The following is a 7,827-nucleotide window of genomic DNA, read 5'->3' as shown; positions in this document are numbered from 1 at the left end:
ATTCTGATGATAATTGGTTGGTTATTGTATGTATGCATTTTCATTATTCCTCTGAGAAGTTACCGGCCGTGTGACATCAAAGAGACATTGCTAGGTCATTTACAATTTTGTTTAATAGGAGAAAAAGAAAATTCAACAATTTCAAACCCTAGGGATAAATCAGGTTTCTCTGATAGTGCCTGAATAACAAAATGGCAAGAACATCTTTTCACACTCACTATTTTCCAGTGAGGTTCAACATAGAATTAGTGGAGACAGCAAACATTGGATTCAACATTCCAGAATGCAGCACAGTTATATGGTGCCATTGCGCTCAGTTATAGCAGAGACCCGTCTTGGCTAGTTAGTGATCTACTAAATGGTGAGTACAATGGCATTGATAAAAGTATTAGCAGGAAAGTTGTGGCTTTGCAAACTGTGTACCGATGAGGAGGTGAGAGAGCTGGACAGAATAAAGTGCTGCTGCATCACTCTCTTTGGGTAGAGATGATCAAAGGGCTAAATCTCATCTGCACCACTAATAGTAGAATGGTATTGTGGGTAATGTAGGAAACCAAAAATAAGAGATTAACATGTTGAAGATTGAATAAATTTTGGACATTAAAGAGCATTCATTTTAATTATTAAGATTAATATGCAACGTGTTCATCTCAAAAACCTCTAACAACCTTTAAAAAAGTATACTGATATTAAGGACTTAATTTGATCAAATTACCTTCCTGGACCTAGCATGGTATTTAGCTTATTAAAACAAATGTATTAAATTAAGGGGGAAAAAAAAGGTTTCACGGATTTTAATACTAGTTGTATATAAAGTGTAACTTGACAAGCCACAGTAGATGCTGTGCTAAAACAGTATCCTGATCACAGCCAAACAAAACTAGAATCATTAATCAAATGAAGCAGCAACAGGAAAAAAAAAAAAAAAAGATTTAGTACTATGTAATAAAACAGCAAACTTACAATTACTTCTTTTAAAAATGAATACAAGATCATTTGACGTGAAGGAATGCACACGTAGAAAGTGGTTGTTTGGTAATGCTTGAGATGTTTTCACTTTCTGTGAGAAAGATATCTTGTTATTCCCGTTTCCTCCCCCAGTCCAAAGACATGCATGGTAGGCTGATTGGTGTGTCTAAAGTGTCCGTAGTGTATGAATGGGTGTGTGAATGTGTGTGTGATTGTGTGCCCTGCGATGGACTGGCACCCTGTCCAGGGTGTACCCCGCCTTGTGCCCGATGCTCCCTGGGATAGGCTCCAGGTTCCCCCGCGACCCTGAAAGGGAGTAAGCAGTTGAAGATGGATGGATGGATGGATGGATATCTTGTTATGCCACTTTACCTTACTTAATTGGAAGTGATTTATGCGAGTTGTTTTGTCATGTCTGGCATGCAAATGTGACCCATGTAAGGCTGATATCTTCATTCTTCTTTTACATTTTTAAATGTTCAACTACAATTCACACTATGTACAATTTCAAATTGTGCAACCATTTTGTACACACTAAACAAGGCCTCTGTCTTTTACATTAAGAGTTTCAATGCATTTTATATGGCCCTTAGGCTACCATTAGGCTGCTGTACCATAATATATAATAGATAGATTTCTAATAGATTATAATAGATATCATATATAATAGATATAATAGATATTATAATAGATATAACACTGGTATCATCATTCTATAAAGTCAGCAAGGAAGTCTAGTGAGACTGGAATTCTACAGAACACAACAAAAAAAGTTGTCAGAATGGTAGAGATTTTTTACGTTCGTAATCATATATTTTCTAAAGGTCACATGTCAGACGATCACATATTTGCTAAAGGGATTCAAGCTTGTGGAACAAAGACAACATTCATTTACAAATAGGAATGGATTGTAACAAGATCAAAGACTGAAGGTAATCTGATAAAATATTATTTGATGTCTATTGTTGTCACTTATAAACAACAGATAACTCAACAACTAAACTACAATATAATTATATAAACTACATAAATACAGAATATGACCCTTTATGGTATTAGATGGAATCATTTACTTGAAACTGCCAGACAATACCAAAATATTATCCAACATGATTAAGGTAAAAAAATAAATAAATAAATAAATAAACAGAACAATGAGTGAGTCAATAAACAGAATACCATGAACAGAGATTAAGGCAAAAATCAGGCAAAAATACCCTGAGCAATACTTTATGTTTGGTAAATGTCCAGAGTCTGTATTTATAGGGTGTTTGCGTGAAACCAGGTGTGTATGATCAGTAGTCAGGCGAATAGCAATGTGTTAGTGAGTGTGTGTGCTGGGAATTATAGTTTGAGGCAGCCATATGTGTAGGCCACAAAGAAGTCTCAGAACTTGAGTACACTTCCTATTCTGGCATCAACATGACAGGAATTTGTTAATTGTGGGTTTTATCCCAAGAACCTCTAATAACCTTTAAAGGAGGTTTCTAAGAGTAGAGAGCTTCTAAGAGTTTCTAAAAGGTGGTGAAGGCTTATTTTATTTGATCAGAATACTTTTGTAGACTTGGGACTACTTAAGAATAGACCTAGCAAGGTGTTTAATTATTAAAGTTTTTTTTTTTTTTTTAAGTAAGGTTTCACAGTTTTCAGTGTTGAATAAGGTTGGTTTATGAAGTCTAACTTGACAAGCTACAGAAGATGCTGTAGATACTCGTTTAGAGTATCCTGAACTACATCAGTATCATAGCCAAACATGTCTAGAGTCATTAGCCAAAGGGAATTGTGTAGAAAAAGCAAATAATAATAATAATAATAATAATTTGGTATGGCCAAGTCATAAATCAACATACTTACGACTTTTAAAATACATAAATAATTATATACACGATCATTTGTTGAGTGGGAATGCATTTGTTGAAGGTGGTTTATCTGCTATTGCTTAAGAAGTTTCACATTCTTTCACTCCATTCACATGGAAGAACTTCTTCCAACTAAGTAAGGTGAACTGGCAAAATAAGATAAGATATCTTTCAGCACAGGATGTGAAACAGCAAAAACAGCAATGCATTTGTTGAAGGTGGTTTATCTGCTATTGCTTAAGAAGTTTCACATTCTTTCACTCCATTCACATGGAAGAACTTCTTCCAACTAAGTAAAGTGAACTGGCAAAACAAGATATCTTTCAGCACAGAATGTGAAACAGCAAAAACAGCAAAAACAAAATGAATTGCCCATTTTGCTTGGTTCACGACTTCAAAAATCAGAAACACTGGACGTATTGTGCGGCAGTGAAGTTACGTGTAATAGGACTATAAAACAGAAATGGGAATTAAATTAAAATTAAAACTGTGGCTCTTCCGGATCTGCCTTCTTCATCCTGATGCTCTACTTCTGCTGGATGTTTCCCATAGATATGATAAAGATGTTCTCTTCCCCAAAAACAGTTTATACCCAAGTCTGGCTCTTGCTTCACTGGATAATCTCACATGAATACAGTAAATTTGTACCTGCTGTAATCATAAAGACTGCTATGTAGACTCCCAGGACTCTTATTCACAATATACTTATATGCTTCCACTTCCGCAGTTTGCTCATTAGAGGTCGAAATCTAAATCGACATCCAGGTTTCTGTAAAGCTGCTATGTGAAAATGTCCGTTGTTAAAACTGATTTTACTTCTGTCTACATCTGAGACTTCTTGCACCTACACACTATACACCCTATTCAATTCAATTCAATTCAATTTTATTTGTATAGCACTTTTTACAATAGACATTGTCTCAAAGCAGCTTTACAGAAATATCAACATGGTATACAGATATTAAAGGTGCGAATTTATCCCAACTGAGCAAGCCACTGAGTGGCGACGGTGGCAAGGAAAAACTCCCTAAGATGTTTTAAGAGGAAGAAACCTTGAGAGGAACCCGACTCAGAAGGGAACCCATCCTCATCTGGGTAACAACAGATAGTGTGAAAAAGTTCATTATGGATTTATATGAAGTCTGTATGGCCTTAGGAGCAGCCATAGTCCCAGCAGTCTGGAATTAAAGAAGATTTGAGCTCCATCCAGAGGCAGAAAGGATCTGGATCTCTAGTATCTCCATAAATTCATGTGGGGCTCGGCGAAAGGAGAGAGGGAAAAAAAAGATTATTATGACTGCGAAGTAGTAGAACAGAATCTAGTCAGGGTAGGCTTGAGTAAACAAATACGTTTTAAGCCTAGACTTAAACACTGAGACTGTGTCTGAGTCCCGAACACTAATAGGAAGACTGTTCCATAACTGTGGGGCTCTATACCCTCTGCCCATATGCTGAATAAAGTGCTGCTGCATCACTCTCTTTGGGTAGAGATGATCAAAGGGCTAAATCTCATCTGCACCACTAATAGTAGAATGGTATTGTGGGTAATGTAGGAAACCAAAAATAATAGATTAACATGTTGAAGAATGAATACATTTTGGACAATAAAGAGCATTCATTTTAATTATTAAGATTAATATGCAACGTGTTCATCTCAAAAACCTAATAATAATAATTTGGTATGGCCAAGTCATAAATCAACATACTTACGACTTTTAAAATACATAAATAATTATATACACGATCACTTGTTGAGTGGGAATGCATTTGTTGAAGGTGGTTTATCTGCTATTGCTTAAGATATATATATATATATATATATATATATATATATATATATATATATATATATATATATATATATATATATACCAGATGGCTATTGTTGTCTGCTTCTTGATTTGTGAAAGACATAGCTACTGTGAAACATAGTTAGCTTGTTTAATCTGACACATTAGATAGAAGACAGAAAGTTTGCTAGTTCTGCCAATTAATTTTTCCAGTGGCAGGGTTACCATAAAAAAAGAAGACAAATATAAATATTTTAGCACTGAACAAATACAAATACATTGGGCATTGTGTTTCACAACCATTATTCATAATGGGTAAGTAAGATTGAAAATAAATAGACAATACTAAAAATACTCATTAAAAAGTCTAATCAAATTCAAATCAATGTCCTCCAAAACTACTAAGACTGTTTCTTCATCTGTTATATCTTGTCCTAACCTTGAACAAACATAGGTTTTAATAATCCACTAGATTGACTCTTGAGAAATGACTTTTATTATATATATATATATATATATATATATATATATATATATATATATATATATATATATATATATATATGTATGTATGTATATATATATATGTATATATATATATATATATATATATATATATATATATATATATATATACTTTTTGCATTTTAAATAATATTCAGCTTCTCCATCTGAACTTCTAGAGTAATCAAAGCCCAAGCACCAATCAGTCATTACCAAAAAAAAAAAAAAAAAAGATAAAATAAATAAATAAATAAATCACAGAAAAACCTTAGACCTGGCAACACAGCTTCAAGTTTATTTTTATTTTTATTTTTGCTTCACTATGGCAGTGACACTGATGTCAGAGGGACACTACTGCCACCTATTGAGGTGGAGAGGGAAGTTAGATAAATTGCCCCTAGGTGGCAGCATAGGTATTCTCAAACTACTCTCAAAGCCTGCAATATACTGTAGAGTCTATAAACTAATCACACTACTGACTTTTAATCTCGAAACTTTAATAAATAAATAAATAAATAAATAGATAAATAAATAAATAAATGTCTCCTTGAAGATCTTGTGATTTCTTAGTAATAGAAAGAAACAGGAGTATTGCCTTTCAAATTGAGTTAATATGAGATGTTGGTTTTTGCTGTGTGCATCGGTTGCATTTGATATGGTAAATAGATTTCTTTTTTTTTTTAAATAAAGCATTGAAAACCTGATCTTCAGGCATATGCAGGCTTAAGTAAAAGGGCCCAAGAATGTACAGTACAAGTAGTTTAAATAGTTCACAAATATGAGCTTTAATGCAAAGATGAGAATAGCACCATTACCTTGAAAAAGTCTTACTGTTACAAGTGCAAAAATGTTAAATGAAGAGATGTTTAAGCTGTCAGTTCTGCTCTTTCTAATTTCCTTGCCCATTTTGCTTGGTTCACGACTTCAAAAATCAGAAACACTGGACGCATTGTGCGGCGGTGAAGTTACGTGTAATAGGACTATAAAATAGAAATGGGAATTAAATTAAAATTAAAACTGTGGCTCTTCCGGATCTGCCTTCTTCATCCTGATGCTCTACTTCTGCTGGATGTTTCCCATAGATATGATAAAGATGTTCTCTTCCCCAAAAACAGTTTATACCCAAGTCTGGCCCTTGCTTCACTGGATAATCTCACATGAATACAGTAAATTTGTACCTGCTGTAATCATAAAGACTGCTATGTAGACTCCCAGGACTCTTATTCACAATATACTTATATGCTTCCACTTCCGCAGTTTGCTCATTAGAGGTCGAAATCTAAATCGACATCCAGGTTTCTGTAAAGCTGCTATGTGAAAATGTCCGTTGTTAAAACTGATTTTACTTCTGTCTACATCTGAGACTTCTTGCACCTACACACTATACACCCTCTGCCCATATGCTGAATTTCAATTGGCCCACATTCTTCATATTTTCACATTAAATACACCGATGCAAATTTGCTATCACACTTTATATCATGTTGTGAAGCTGAAATGTGTTGAACTGCTTGTTCATGACAAGTCTAGAAGAGGAGCAAACATGGCATGGTGGTTATGTTGGTGGTTATTTCTTGATGAGCTGTTCCTTTAAGACAGATCAGACAGATGAACATGGTGTGTGATGTTGCTGTTTTGTCTCAGAGGAGATACTTGTTTTAGGATAAACAAGGTTCTGGCAAATCTGAAAGCAGAGCATGTAAATGAAGACAGGCTTTGATCAAATGTGGACTGGTAATGTACATACTGACTATTTACCTGCTAATTATTTTCTGATGAATTTAGATGCATGGTAAACATTTATAATAATATTGTCTGACATGTTGGCTTTTTGCCTGGCCAGTAGAAATCTTTTTTGCTGATTGTTATGTCAGAAGAGATTTCCAACAAAGAGGACAAGGTGATACACTTAAATTGTGATTCTATATGTCCATTCAAAAATACTTACTTACTGCTTCTTTCTCTGCTTGCCTTTCCTTTAACTGTCCCTATTTTAAGCATTGCCCTATCCCATATAACACCCTCTCCAACCTTTTAGCCTCACAACTTATCCGTGCATGGATTTTCTGTCGACTTACCTAGGGAGATCGAAGACTAATTAAGATTGTTAATGAAGATTTAATTTTCCGCTTTCCAACCCAGCAAGCACTTGAAAGATGCAAAAGATGCAGTGAATTTTTATTTAACAAACAAAACAGTACCGGATCTGCAGTCCGATAGTTCTACCGCAAATGTAGCATTGTAAGTGCTTGAACATTTCAGCTGTGCTGTTTTGCTTTGCTTTACAGAGCAGGACATCTAGCTTGTATCAACACTGATAACCCTCCCTACAGATGAAACGGCAACACATTCTCAGCAAAACATATGTGATAGCCTGGGGAACGTCTCTATGTCAGCTGAAAGGATCAAAAAGAATTGGGAATGCTGAACACCCAGCTACGTATACACATGCCTGTCTGCCATGATGTGAGTGCAGGACTGTGTGGCCTGCGGTTCTCTCTCACTGCCTTGCTGCATTAATTATTCACCAGGCTAATTATGGAGGATGTGGTTATCTTCACCTGCTGTATCTCGGGCAAACTGAACAGCAAGCACACTGCCGGCTTCTTTAGTTCACATCCCTGAAAAATGTGGCACTGGTTACAACTGTACAAGGCGAGAACAATTTACTTGCAAAATCTTCATTGTGCAAAGCTTTTAGTGCC

Source organism: Ictalurus furcatus, chromosome 7 (assembly GCF_023375685.1).
Source record: "Ictalurus furcatus strain D&B chromosome 7, Billie_1.0, whole genome shotgun sequence".
Taxonomy (NCBI): Eukaryota; Metazoa; Chordata; class Actinopteri; order Siluriformes; family Ictaluridae; genus Ictalurus; species Ictalurus furcatus.
The sequence above is the reverse complement of the archived record's forward strand: the minus strand, read 5'-3'. Positions refer to the sequence as shown.